Raw genomic sequence first — 15,176 nt, 5'->3', positions numbered from 1 at the left:
ATCTGTCTGAAATGTCATATTTGAGATCCTTCAGAACTCTAGTGTGAATACCAACAGATCACAGTAACTTGCTACTAATTAGTTTGTCAATATGCTCTACTATCTCTTCTTTTAAGAACATAAGAACATAAGAAAATGCCATACTGGGTCAGACCAAGGGTCCATCAAGTCCAGCATCCTGTTTCCAACAGTGGCCAATCCAGGCCATAAGAACCTGGCATGTACCCAAAAACTAAGTCTATTCCATGTTACCATTGCTAATGGCAGTTGCTATTCTCTAAGTGAACTTAATAGCAGGTAATGGACTTCTCCTCCAAGAACTTATCCAATCCTTTTTTAAACACAGCTATATTATTAACTGCACTTCCATTTGTTTCTTTGTATTTCTGGTACTTCCTTTTGCTTCTTTACAAAATATGTGTATTTCTGCCCCCCAACATACACATATGTTTGCTTACACACGCATACCTGCAGTGCATAGAAAGCATGTATTTTTCCTACCTATTTTATAAATATACGCATAAAAAACAAAAAGAACTTACTTGCATAAAACCCTTTTATAGGCGAAAGTCAGTATATTTTAAAATAGGCGTACCTCCTCAGGTTCAGCTCTTCCTTCTCTAAGTCATCAAGACCTTCCTAATTCTTCATCCTGAACTCCCCCCAGTTCTCTCACCTAACCAAAGGCAGACAAGCAAATCTGATATCAATTGTGCTAGATTATTAGCAACTGTAAAATCACACAAATAGCCTATTGTATTAGCAACTTACACGTGTACCTCTTGACACATGAACATCCCTATAACACCCCTTTTTTGCACAGGTGAATGTGCACATGAAACAGAAAATACATACGTACTTTTGATGTGTGCATGAGTACAAGCTACTTATTTATCTTCATTTCTTAATCGCCTTACAGATTAAAATTCGCCCAAAGTGATGAACAAAAAATAACAAAATATTTGGACAAAATAACATATTTACATGCATATATGCTAATTTTATGTGTATAACTCCTTTGAAAATTCACTCCATGGTGAACAGTTCTGATTCACTTTGTCCAAGACTTTCACAATTTTCAAAACAACCTGCATAGCTAAGAAGTGTTTTACTCACATTAATCAGCTGTCTGAAAACTGTCCTCCCTCAAAGTGTTTCTATATCGGGGGAGGGAAATAATGGGTATAGATTATGGGGCGGATTTTCATACTCCGTGAATAGGCCTACTTTTGTTTGCGCTCCAGGCGCAAACAAAAGTACGCTGGATTTTAGTAGATACGCGCGGAGCCGCGCGTATCTGCTAAAAACCTGGATCAGCGCGCGCAAGGCTATCGATTTTGTATAGCCGGCACGCGCCGAGCCGCGCAGCGCAGCCTACCCCCGTTCCCTCAGAGGCCGCTCCGAAATCGGAGCGGCCTCGGAGGGAACTTCCTTTTGCCCTCCCCTCACCTTCCCCTCCCTTCCCCTACCTAACCCACCCACCCGGCCCTGTCTAAGCCCCCCCCTTACCTTTGTCGGGGGATTTACGCCTCCCAGAGGGAGGCGTAAATCCCCGCGCGTCAGCGGGCCTCCTGCGCGCCAGGACGCGACCTGGGGGCGGGTCCGGAGGGCGCGGCCGCGCCCCCGGGCGCCCCGGGCCGTAGCCACGCCCCCAGGCCCGCCCCGGAACGCTCCCGACACACCCCGAAAACGCCGCCCGGTTCGGGCCCGCCCCCCGACACGCCCCCTCCGAAAACCCCGGGACTTACGCGAGTCCCGGGGCTCTGCGCGCGCCGGTAGGCCTATGTAAAATAGGCTTACCGGCGCGTAGGGCCCTGCTCGCCTAAATCCGGCCAGTTTTGGGCGGATTTAGGCGAGCAGGGCTCTGAAAATCCGCCCCTATATTTTCAACTCTATTCACATATTTTCCATGAAAAAAGTACTCCTAGAAAAAGCAGGTGCAAATGTCCCAAACATACAAGTTTCAAAGTGAAAGCACGGGTGCACTTTCACTTTGCAAACTGCTGCAAAGTCTGAGTTAGAAGTACCCATAGATTTTGTTCCAATGTGGACAGTTTGAAAATCACCCCCTTTATATTTCTCTTTTTTCCCCACTGAAGAATCCTAATGTGAGTCTCTCCTCTCAAAGCTACCAGCACTGCAAAGCAGAATGCCAATTGATTGGATCTAATTCTCCTCAGACCACCTAACATTTGATTCTCTATTCATCCTTTGTTTTAACTTTAAATCTAATTAAATTCAATGCCTATTGATCTCTCATCAATCCCATCAGCTCTTCTCTAAGACTTCTCTATGTCCCTCACACGGCAACTAAGACTACTTTCATTGCTTTCCATGAACTATTTTCTCCAGAAGTTACCATATACATTTCTGTTTCTAGCAGGCCAACCTTATCCAACTCATCCTATTCTTTCATACCACTTTCTCTTCAAGATATGTCAAAATCTATCCATGACTTTAAACCTACTACTTTCCATTTGGATGCTCCCTCTACTTCTAGTCTTAAAAATATTGAGATCTCAGAAATCTTAGAGGGGATCTTAGAGGAAATCTTAGAGCGACAAAAGGTTCTGAAGAGTTGTGAGGATCTAGGGCAGTTGTGGAATTACCTGTTAACTTTTTTTCTTTTTTGGTACTCAAGCCTCATAAAAGGAAAAGCAAAGTGAGAGAGTGGCCCTTCCAACTCCTCATTGCCATTACAACTTCAGCAAATCTCTATCATGTAGTATCTGACTGTGATTCCATTTAGCTCGGCTAAGATATCCACTGCTAGTTGTGAGAAGACATCCAACTTGTTGTGAGTGAACGGTTTAGTGGAACCTTGAGCTGCCTGTGAGAGACTGGGCAGAGGTATACTATAGTCTCTGGTGAGTGACAGGTCGGGAGGCGGATACCAGGCAGGAGCTGGACGTGAGCTTCACCCTGGAAGCCGGTACTCCCCCGGGAGGAGCATGTGGGAGCCCGGCCGCTGGGACTTAGGAGATCACGGAAGCTGGAGCTGGAGCAGGCAGGCAGGGATCAGGAGACAGGCAGGAACTGAAGCAGGCTAGGACTGAAGCAAGCAGGAACTGAAGCAGAACTGGCTACGGGAACCAGACAGGAGCTGAAGCAGGACTGGCTACTGGAGCCAGACAGGAACTGAAGCAGGACTGGCTACTGGAGCCAGACAGGAACTGAAGCAGGACTGGCTACTGGAGCCAGACAGGAACTGAAGCAGGACTGGCTTCTGGAACCAGACAGGAACTGAAGCAGGACTGGCTACTGGAACCAAGCTGGAACTGAAGCTGAAGACAGATGCTGGAACCTGGCTGGAGCTGGAGCTGAAGACGAGTACTGGAACCAGGCTGGAGCTGAAGCTGAAGACAGATCCTGGAACTAGGCTCAGGCTGGAGCTGAAGCTGAAGACAGATCCTGGAACTAGGCTCAGGCTGGAGCTGAAGCTGAAGACAGATACTGGAACCTGGCTGGAGCTGGAGCTGAAGACAGATACTGGAACCTGGCTGGAGCTGGAGCTGAAGACAGATACTGGAACCTGGCTGGAGCTGGAGATAGCCGGAGTCAAGCAGGAACCAGGCTGGGAGGCCAAGGAAGACAAGCAGGAATTGGACAGGAGACTAAGCAAGCACAGGGGCTGGCGAGACGCGTCGGGGCCCGGTGCAACGTGGGAGCGCTAGGGAACCCTGTTGCAAGGCCCCAACTGAGAGCAGGCGCCGGGGTTACATACCCCCCGCCGTCTGACGTCAGTGGAGGGGGCGGAGCGTCTCATGGCAGGAACAGGGCTATATCTGAGCCCTTCTTGCGAGCACGCCTAAAGCCTGGGCGTCCCCCGGGGAGCCTCCGACGGCGTTTGCCCCTGCGAGATCACAGACAAACAGACTGGCCTGTGCACCGGCGGGAGCGGGAGGAAGGAAGTAAGGTCCTGGTCGCGACCGGGGCCGCAACAGTACCTCCCCTCTTACGGCCCCCCTTAGCAGGCCCGGGTTCGCCTGGATGAACTTGGTGGGGTTGCGGTAGTGGCTCTTCGTGCAGGACGATAGGAGCAGGGATTGGCCCGTGACCGGGACAGGGCTCTGAAGCTGGAACCAAACTGGAGCTGAAGCAAGACAGAAGCTGGATCCTTGGGTGCCCTCAGGCAGTTGGAGAGGCAGAACGGACTCCATTGGGTAATTCACAGGGTATCCCACTGAATCGTGGGCGAATGCTTCTGGAGCCACGGCAACCCTAGCACCACGGGGTGGACGGCCTTTTCCAGGACCACAAAGGCGATCTCCTCTAAATGGTTTGCCCCGGTGCGGACGGTAATGGAAGTTGTGGACATCACTATACGACCTGGAAGGAGCGTACCCTGGATGGATGTAATTCAAAGTGGAACCTCTTGTCTCTGCGTGGGGATCCAGAACTGAGAGACCAAGTCTTGCTGGATAAAATTACCCCCTGCTCCTGAATCCAGGAAAGCGAGGGTCTCCAGAGAACCTCCAGGAAATTCTAGGGTAATGGGCACAGAGCATTGCGGAGCTGCAGCACAGGCTAGAAGGAGTTCCTCACGGCTTCTCGGGTTCAAACGTCCTTCCAAACGCTCCTGGCAGCTTGCCAAAAAATGACCTTGCTGGCCGCAATAGAGACACAGGCCCTGCGTACGGCGGTGTTGTCTCTCCTATATGGAGAGTGGGGCACGTCCCAGTTGCATAGGTTCAGGGGCAGGAAAATCAGGACAAGGAGTTCACAGAGAAGCTGGTCATGAAGGAACATAAGCAGGGCAGGGCTTGGTTGGGCGAGACTCTCGCGCCCCCTGTTGTAGACGGCGATCAATCCAGGCAGCCATCTCAGTCAGGACATTGAGGTCCTCCGGGAGATCACGGGCAGCGATCTCATCTTTTATGCGCCCGGACAACCCCTCCTGGAAGATTGCCCTGAGGCTGCCGTCCTGCCAACCTACTTCCTGGGCGAGAGTCCTAAAGTCCATTGCATAGTCCGCCAGGGAACGGGATCCTTGGCGAAGCTTTAGCAATTTCGAAGTGGCTGTAGCCCGGCGGACCGGCTCAAAGACCTGCTGAAAATTGGATACAAATTGTTGTAAGTCATCCAACGAGGGGTCATTATGTTCCCAGAGGGGAGAGGCCCACACCAAAGCCTTCCCATCAAGCAAGGATAGGATATACACTACTTTGACAGAGTCCGTGGAAAACTGCCGGGGTAGCAAGGAGAACCGAACGAAACACTGGTTCAAAAACCCACAGGAGGTCCAGGCATCACCAGCGTAACGGGAGGGTGCCGGAAGTTGAGTCATGGATGAAGTCGCGAGCAGGGCCTTGCATGCCGGCGCGCCTATTTTGCATAGGCCGCCGGCGCGCGCAGAGCCCCGGGATGCGCGTAGGTCCCGGGGTTTTTTGAAGGGGCGTGTCGGGGGCGGGACCGGATGACGCGGCGTTTCAGGGGTGGGACCGGGGGCGTGGTGCCGGCCCGGGGGCATGGTCCAGGCCTCCGGACCAGCCCCTGGGTCGGAAGACGGCGTGCCAGCAGTCCGCTAGCGCGCGTAGATTTACGTCTGCTTCTCGCAGGCGTAAATCTAGGGAAAAAGGTAAGGGGGGAGTTTAGATAGGGCCAGGGGGGTGGGTTAGGGAGGGGAAGGGCGAAAGGAAGTTCCCTCCGAGGCCGATCCGATTTCTGAGCGGCCTCGGAGGGAACGGAGGCAGGCTGCGCGGCTCGGCACGCGCAGGCTGTCCAAAATCGGCAGCCTTGCACGCGCTGATACAGGATTTTAGAAGATACGCGCGGCTATGTGCGTATCTTGTATAATCCTGCGTACTTTTGTTTGCGCCTGCTGTGCGAACAAAAGTACGCGATTGCGCTTTTTTAAAAAATCTACCCCACTATTAGCAAGGTGCATTTCTTGCCCAAATGGAAGAAAATCCAACCAGGGAAATGGAGAAGAAATTAGAAGCTTGACTTTTGATATTCTGGTGTGACCAGGACTTTGGAACCAACATTAAAGGATGAGCCAAACAGAGCCACTTTGTTGGTTATATTTACTTGTTCTCAGGACCAAGGAGTATCTTGCACATTTTCTTTTGCGGTAGACAACTTTAATTCTATAGGCAGAAAATTAAAATTTTCCCTGACCTGTGTGAAACTATTCAGGGGTGGAGGAAACAAACTATTGCAATGCATCAAGAGGTGATTTCACTTGGCATGACATTTCTATTACATTTTCCTTGTAAATGTTTGTTTAAAATAGCTAATGGGGTTTTTTGATCCCTCACAGTTACATTATTTCCTACATAGTAAAAGGTATAACAACCAAGCTTAGGACACGCCACAGATTTGGTTCTCTAGGTTCTTGGGAATAAGACATTTATAGGAATACATTATCCTCCTAATTTTTTTTTCTTATTGCTCATGATGGTCCTTCACCCTTTTTCTTGGATCCCATATTATGGGCTATGGTGTAATTGCTAATTGTTGTGAATTTTGTTTTCCTGGATTTCTGATTCAAGTTTATGCTTTATGTAATTGAATAAATAAAATAAAATAATAATTAATAGAAAAAAAATTTGAGATCATTCATTTTATTCCATCCTTTCTTAATTCTTCACTACTTTCCCAACTTCTTTAAGTTAACTCTGTTATGTACCATTCTAAAGACCCTGACTCTACATCTATTGGCCTATTTCAATACTTCGTTTTCTCATAACGTTTCTCAAACAAACTTTATCACCAGATTTTGCTCTCTGTTTTATCTGCTGTTAGTGAATCTTTCCAATCTGTGTTTAGATCATCTCACTCTACAGAATCTATTCTCCTGCACTTATTTTAACCACCTTTCTGTATCTGTTTTCTGCTCTTCCACTATTCTTATTCAGAAACGTGCAGCAGAGATTCTTAGAAAATTTACTAATTTCATTAGATTGGTTGACCTGCTTTCAATTGACTTCAAAATGTTTCTCCAAATATGCTAGGAAAATTAGATGTAGTTGCTATTGAACTGGGTTGAAATGTGCCTGTTCCAAGTTCATATATCCTGTTCTTGTTGTCTTAGATCTATTTTATTTATTTAAGGCATTTGTTTTCCGCAACTTCCAAAAAATGTGATCAATGCAAATTACAACAAACATTCAGAAAGCAAATGTTGCTTACCTGTAACAGGTATTCTCACAGGACAGCAGGATGTTAGTCCTCACATATGGGTGGCATCATTAGGATGGAGCCCAATCACGGAAAACTTCTGTCAAAGTTTCCAGAACTTTGACTGGCCCCTACTGGGCTTGACCAGCATTGCACTAACCTTGCAGCCAGCAGGGGTCCCCCTTCAGTCTTATTTGATAGCTACAGGTAGTGCCGAAAAAAATAAAACAAAACGTTACGAACCCAAAACCGCGGGGCGGCGGGCGGGTTTCGTGAGGACTAACATCCTGCTGTCCCGTGAGAACACCTGTTACAGGTAAGCAACATTTGCTTTCTCACAGGACACGCATGATGGTAGTCCTCACATATGGGTGAGTACCGAGCTGAGGATGTCCGAACATGCACCAAATGTACCCAACGGCGTGCAACAGGCACAACAACTGGGGTGAAATTTGGTAGCGGACATCCTGAACCCCACCGGGCAGGTGGAAGGGTGTTCGTACGTCACGTTGGAAATAGGTTACGCAGGACAGATTGGCCGAAGATGGAATCTTGTCTTCCGGCTTTGTCTAGGCAATAGTGGGCTGCGAAAGTGTGGAGAGAACTCCAGGTGGCAGCCCTACAAATGTCAGGAAGCGGCACCGATCATAGGTGTGCTACTGAAGTCGCCATGGCCCTCACAGAGTGTGCTTTAACACAGTCTTGGAAAGGAATGCCTGCTTGCTGATAGCAAAAAGATATGCAGTCTGCCAACCAGGAGGAGAGGGTCTGCTTACCTACAGGTTGCCCTAGTTTGTTGGGATGGAAAGAGACGAATAACTGAGTGCTCTTCCTGTGGGCAACTGTACGGTCTAGGTAGAACGCTAGAGCCCGTTTATAGTCAAGGGTATGCAGAGCCTGTTCCCCTGGGTTGGAGTGGGGCCTGGGAAAGAAGATAGGTAGTATGATGGCTTGATTAATGTGAAATTCCGAAACTACCTTAGGCAAAAGCTTAGGGTGAGTGCGGAGTACCGCCCGGTCCTGCAGGAGTTTAGTGTAAGGCGGATAGGTAACTAGGGCCTGTAACTCACTAACCCTGCGAGCTGAAGTGATAGCTAAAAGGAAAATCACTTTCCATGTGAGGTATTTTAGGTCACAGGAGTGAAGAGGTTCGAAAGGTGGTTTCATGAGCCACCCAAGAACCAGATTAAGGTCCCAAGAAGGGGCCGGAGGACGTAAAGGTGGCTTGATATGGAGCAAGCCTTTAAGAAAACGAGTTACGAGGGGCTGTACTGATATAGGGACATCCCCGACACCTTTATGGAAGGCGATTACCACACTGACATGCTTTCTGATGGAAGAGGAGTTATATCAGCCAGAGGTGACTCCGTCTGAGGAAGAGATTGCGACTTTTTTGGAGCCCATCCCTCTACCAGAGCTGTCAATGGAGGGCCAACACCAATTAGACAAGCCAATATCCCTATTTGAGATAGATTGGGCTATCAAGGATTTAAAGTCCGAGAAGTCACCAGACTTGGATGGGTTCACGCCCCTTTTTTATAAAAAATTCAGAGACTTATTACAGGGCCCATTAGTAGCCATGTTTAATAAATTGGGGGAAGAGGCATGGGAATATGGCATGGGAATATGGCGGGGATTACGCTTATTCCCAAGCCGGGAAAGGACCCTAATAGCTGCGCCTCATACCGATCTATCTCACTCATAAATGTTGATTTAAAAATCTTGGCCAAAATTTTAGCATTTCGATTGAGTGGTTATATAGAGACACTTATTCATGCTGTTCAAGCAGGCTTTCTGTCGGGTAGAGCAACATCTGATAATATTCGAAAGATAATAGATTTAATACACATCACTAAATCCACTAACACCCCAGCGGTCTTTATGACCCTAGATGCTGAAAAAGCATTGTTTACTGGCCCTATTTGCTATTTTGCGGAAGAATGGTCTGGGGGGCCCCTTCGCAATTTGGATTCAGGCGCTCTATCGTGAGCCGTCTGCATGTATTAAGATAAATCATGGCTATTCGGCTCCTTTTCAAATTCAAATCCACTCCGCTAAGGATTCTAGGCTAAGAGCAAAGAGGAGCCGTGAAAGTGGGCAGCCCTGCCTTGTACCCCTCCCATCACCGCTCAGTGGAAATGTAAGAACCCACCCACACTCACGCAGCTCTACGGCAAATTAAGACAAATACACTATATGGAGAAATTAACGGCCCATAGGCAAGATACCATATCCAAATTTTATAGGATGTGGACACCGCTGATTCAATACATAGCACAGATGGAATAGCGTAACTGATAGTATGAGGAGGTTCTGAGAAATGGCAAGGGGAGTGGGAAATGGCAATTCTATATATGGATATCTGTTAACCTGAGGAAAAAATATTGCACTGGAACTGTTATGTGTTTTTTACTTAGGAGGCAAAACAAAAGTTCTGTATTTGCCTATATGCTTGTACTGCTGTTCTCATCTCTATTTAACATACTGTTTGTAAGTTTTACATTATACTGGATAATAAAAAATGTAAAAAATTTAAAAAAAATCAAAATATTTAATGTCAAAAATACAAAAATATAAAATACATAAAATATAATCAAATAATCCTAATACCACCATAAAATTAAAATACTAAACAGCATAGTATTGTTTAAATATGTCTGATTTAATATTTTTTCTAAACAATTAAAATCATCTTGCATTCCAGAACACTAGACCTATTTGGGAAAAGGCTCTATTTCTGCATTATTGACTATGGCAATCTTTAACAATATAATCAATAAACACTGATTCTCTGATCACAGCAAATGTATTGAAGTATAGGGTTTAATCAACCCAGTCAAATGATATCTCTCAACTTTTATGCTTTTTCTTTGTCATAAGGCAGTAGCCAGAATCAGAGGAATGCAGAAGTGCATTGGGAGAGCCATAACTTATACAAAAAGGGAGGTGATAATGCCAGGAGAAAAGCTACTAAATGGTGAGGATCTATACCAAAGATTCTATGAGATAAGAGCTACGGACCTAAATATGTATACCTTAGAAGGGAGTATATGAGAGAGACATTTAAATACCTCAAAAGTATCAATAATGCAGAAGAAGCTAACTTTTTTTCATAAGAATGAATGTGCATGAACAAGGAGGTCACTGTATGAGACTCCAAGGGGGTAGACTTTGGAGCAACGTCAGGAAGGTGTACACATGGAATAGCCACATCCTCTGGCAATGAATTCCAAAGCTTAATTTTGCGTTGAGTGAAAAAGAATTTTCTCCAATTTGTTTTAAATGCGCTACATGCTAACTTCATGGTATGCCCCCTAGACCTTGTATTATCTGAAAGAGTAAATAATTGTTTCACATTTACCAGTTCAAGTTTGACTGCCTATACAATAGTGCTCGTTATTCAAGTCAGTTTTATCATCTTCGTTTACCTAGAACTGTAAAGTACAAAAACCGCAATACAAGTATTCAACCAACTCCCAGGTCCTCCATTTTTTTTTTAACCCAACCCCTCAACCATGCTCTTATCTGTCCCAACCATACTTAAATTCTGTCACAGTTTTCATTTCTATCACTTCTGCTAATAGGTTATTCTAGGCATCTAACCCCCCCTTCCCCCACCCCTCAGTAAAAATAGTATTTCTTCATATTTACTCTGAGCTTCCTTCCACTCATTCTATATCATGATTTTTTTGTCCTACAGAAAACTGCACCTTATTAAGTTTGATAAATATTTGAATTTTGGGTGTCATCTTTTCCCTAACCATTCTTTCTTCAAGCAAGTATATTCTGATTGCCTTGAGCCTTTCAATATAGGGTTTGTGTTGCAAACCCTGTATGGTTTTGATAGCCCTTCCCTGACCTGCTTCCATCGTCTCAGTGTCCTTACAAAGTCAAGGTCTCCAGAGCGGACTACAGTATTCGAGGTGGGGCTCTCACTACACAGGTATCTCCTTTTTCCTGCTGCACTTCTCATCTCTTTTTGGGTGTTAATAGCGCTCTCTCTCTCTCTCTCGCATTCTTCGCCCTTCTTTCACTGCATTGCCCCAGATTTCATCTTGTCTCTTTGCTGTGTCTTGATGTTGAGCCTTTCTAAGTTTTATATTTCCCTGCTTATAGGCAGGTTCCTGGTCTCTCCCAGATGGTCTGTTTTCATGCTATACCACTAAATGCATGCTACAAGATCTCAGTTGCTAGTATAAGAAAAATAAATAATTCTCCAGTTTATCAAAGCTCACAAATCACTGATCAGCTCAAGACAAGTTTGCATATGTTTCTTTACTAGGAATTTCAGAATACAGGAGGTGGAAAAATAGAAAGACTACCAAGTATATGTGAAAAATATCACCATCAGTTACTGTTAGTAGAATCTAGAGATAAGCATCTTAAATCACGGTAAATTACACACCGCATGCTGGTGACTCGGTCATGGGAAATTATGAAGCTACGTGATGTCTCATTTGTTGTGTGGAAAATAAATGTAAATAAATTACGGAGTGAATCTCATTTCCATTTAGAAATTCATCCCACTGCCTGACATGACTACAGAATTTTTTTTTTTAAATGACAAGTTTAGAGGAAGTACCACTCATTAAAGAGAGAGCATGACTTCATGAGGACCATAGTGTGAGCCTGAACCTGTGCAAACATTCCTCTCTCAGCAGACTCCCTGCTGGATCAGGAAAGTTAAAGAGAGAGAGAGAGAAAGAGAGAGAGAGAGAAGCTCCAGCTCACTAGGAAAGTCAAATAAATGACAGAGAGGTGGAGGGAAAACATGACAACATCAGGTTGACAGCATGTACAGAGTTGAGGGCAATGGAGAACTCGTGTCACAGGTGGGCCAGATGGCACTTTAAAAGAAAATTGCTGTAGAGAACTTTCCATCAAAAAAGCCAGTTTTTTTTTCCATTCCACTGCTGTTCTTGCTATTGTCTGGTATATTTTCTTCATGTTGCTAGCCATTTCGCCAAGCATCCGTGCTCGACCTCTCTCACATTTTATGATGCAATTAAAACAGACAACAGGAGAGAGGCAGAGGCAATGGCGGTGCTCAGAAAAAAACTGGAGACCACCAGCAGCAAGCAAGAAAATGCAGACAGAATATACCTCGCACAAACTGGATCATACCACAAAGCAGCATGCAAAAAAAAAAAAAAATAAAATAAGAATAAAATAATAAGAAACCCAACTTTCAAATATTTTTTATTTATTTATTTAGAAATTTTTATATACCACGGCACGTAAAGAACATCACCTCAGTTTACAATAAACAATAATTCAGCAACAAGCTTTACAATCTAATGACCATAGAACAAAACATGTAAGATAGAAAACATATAATACAGTTGAGGCAAGCCTAACATGGGAAGTTATATAAAAACGTAATTATAAATAATTAGGTATTTTCCAACAAGCGTAGTATGATGAGTAGAAGAATGAAATCTAATTGTAGAATGGTAAAGTATTTTAAGGGCCACATATATGAATTACAAGGAGTTGCCAGAGAGAGTAGTTGTTGAGGTATTATGGATAGCAGAGAGGGGAGGGAGTGTTTGGCAGTTCAGACTAAGACTTTTCCTATTATGGGTAAGCTTGTTTGAATAGCCAGGTTTTGAGGTTTTGTTTAAACTTCTTATGGCAGTGCTCCTGGCGCAGGTCAGTGGGCATTTTATTCCAAATGTTGGTTCCTGCAATCGTAAATGAGCGTTCTCTCGTCGAAACATGCTTGATATGCTTGAGAGTGGGAGTCTGGAGTTTGGCTTGGTGAATTGTTCTTGTTGGTCTATTTGATTTGTGAAATGTGAAATGATCAGAGAACCATTGCATATCTTGGTTATAGATGGACTTGTGAATGAGGGTAAGTACTTTGCACAAAATCCTGGATGCTACAGGTAGCCAGTGAAGGGATTGTAGTGCGGGCGTAATGTGTTCGTGGCAGTGTGCAATGATGAGTATGCGGGCAGCTGTGTTTTGTAGCATCTGTTATGGTTGTAGCGAATTTTTTGGCAGTCCTAGGAGGATAGAGTTGCAGTAGTCGAGTTTTGACAGTATTGTGGCTTGTATTGTGACAGTATTGTGGCTTGTAGGACTGTTCGGAAGTCATTAGGGTGTAGGAGAGATTTAATTCTTTTTAGCATATGTAGTTTGAAGAATCCATTTTTGACTGTGGCAGATATGAATTTTTTTTAAAGAGAAATGGTTGTCAATGATTATGCCGAGGCTGCGTACCTGCTGTGTCATGAGAAATATCTATGGTATTGCATTTGTGCACATAAGTGTATGTGCAATTAATGCTATAATTTTATAAACTGTGTGGCAGGAGCTGAAGAGTTTATAAAATACTTTCTCTACCAGTTTTATAAACATATACACAAAATAATTGTGACAATGCACAAATAAACATCCAGAATTAAATGCAGAGGCAGGTATTTTAAACAGTATGACGATAACTTTCAAAAAGGCGCATGGACACACATTGACAAGTGTGCACCAGTATGCACCCAGGGTGGATGTATACGTGCGTATGTTATAAAATAGCCTAAGTGCACGTATACATCCGCCCTATTTTGCAACTGGGCGTGCACAGCCACGCACATCAAGAATGAACCAAGCAAGTGGGGGAATTTTATAATAGATGCGTATCCATGTCATGAATCCCCCTGATTCTTTAGCCTGCACTCCCCTCCCCAGTTATCCCAGATCCCTTAAATCATGTCTTTTTTTTTTTTTTTTTTTTAAATCTTATAACTCTTTCCATAGCAGGCTTTGGCCCCATCCCAGAACGCCCATGCCCTGCCAACACCACACCCCTTTTTTTTGTGTATCGGGAGATGTGTGCCCATGTAGATGGCTTTTAAAATCGGGTGGACATGTGCATGTCGTACATGCACACACATCTCCTGATTTTGACGCACGCCTAGATTTTAAAATTCACCTTTATGCATATATAATTTTGAAAATACTTGCAGACACACTTGAAGTTACCAGCTTGCCAATACCGCCACCAGTTCACCCAGTCCTTCTCCATAAGAACATGAAAAATTGCCATGCTGGGTCAGACCAAGGGTCCATCAAGCCCAGCATCCTGTTTCCAACAGAGGCCAAACCAGGCCACAAGAACCTGGCAATTATCCAAACACTAAGAAGATCCCATGCTACTGATGCAATTAATAGCAGTGGCTATTCCCTAAGTAAACTTGATTAATAGCTGTTAATGGACTTCTCCTCCAAGAACTTATCCAAACCTTTTTTGAACCCAGCTGCACTAACTGCACTAACCACATCCTCTGGCAGTGACACTGGCTCTGGCTGGTCCTCCAGAGGGTCGGAAGGATAACCAGTAGAAGAACCCGGAGACGATGATATTAGAGAGATGTTTTGTGGCGTAGGAGTCTGTGTGTTGAGGCTGGACTAGGGATGGGACTGCCAGTAGGGGACTGTGGTGCCTCCAGACTAGGTTCTGTTGCAGGCTGGTCTTGAAAGGCAACTATGGATAAAGATTTTGCCAAAATCAGAGATATATGCGACATCGCCTGTGATGCTAAAGAACCATGAGATGGTGCAGACGGTGGAACATGTGATGGTTGAGGATGGCGTTGCCTTGCGTCCTTATCCACGGATAAGTCTGGCTTACGTGGTCTTTTGATCAAGGGTTCCTCTTGTTCAGATGAAGAGGATGGAGCAGAAGACGAAGAAGGATCCTTGTCCACAATGATGAGGGGGGATGGTTCCCTACATTTCTTATGACCAGATATGAGCTTTTGTAGTTTTGGAGGCTTCTGAGTCGATAGTTGATGTAATGAGTCAGAAGGTCGTCGATGTGGAGTGGGAATGCCTCGAACCCGAAGCATGGGCCTTCTTATGAGCGCCGGCTGCGTTGGTGATGCTTCGATCTGTCAGCACCGGTCGACACACCAACGCTAGTCAACTCAGCAGGTTTTCTCGAAGCGATGGTGCATCGCCCGCTCCATGCAATAAAGACTTCTTTGTCAGTGCAATCAACGCCGAAGTACCTTCTGAAGCCACTCGTGGCCGGCTCGACTCCTTCAATGCATGAG

The 15,176-nt window shown here is 45.1% G+C and overlaps 1 protein-coding gene across 5 annotated transcripts in view; it reads right to left on the bottom strand.

Annotated features, from left to right (window-relative positions):
* Positions 1-15,176, bottom strand: part of ESRRG (estrogen related receptor gamma) — a 1,204,337-nt gene that overhangs the window by 1,036,722 nt on the left and 152,439 nt on the right. The window contains exon 1 of one of the 5 annotated variants that reach the window (XM_029593194.1): positions 596-671. The exons of the other annotated variants lie outside the window; for them this stretch is intronic. The gene's annotated coding sequence lies outside the window, so the exon portion shown is untranslated. Of the gene's footprint in view, positions 1-595; positions 672-15,176 lie in introns of those variants that run through there. 5 annotated transcript variants of the gene reach the window in all.

The sequence above is a fragment of the Rhinatrema bivittatum genome, chromosome 3 (assembly GCF_901001135.1).
Source record: "Rhinatrema bivittatum chromosome 3, aRhiBiv1.1, whole genome shotgun sequence".
NCBI classification, from domain to species: Eukaryota; Metazoa; Chordata; class Amphibia; order Gymnophiona; family Rhinatrematidae; genus Rhinatrema; species Rhinatrema bivittatum.
The sequence above is the reverse complement of the archived record's forward strand: the minus strand, read 5'-3'. Positions and strand labels throughout refer to the sequence as shown.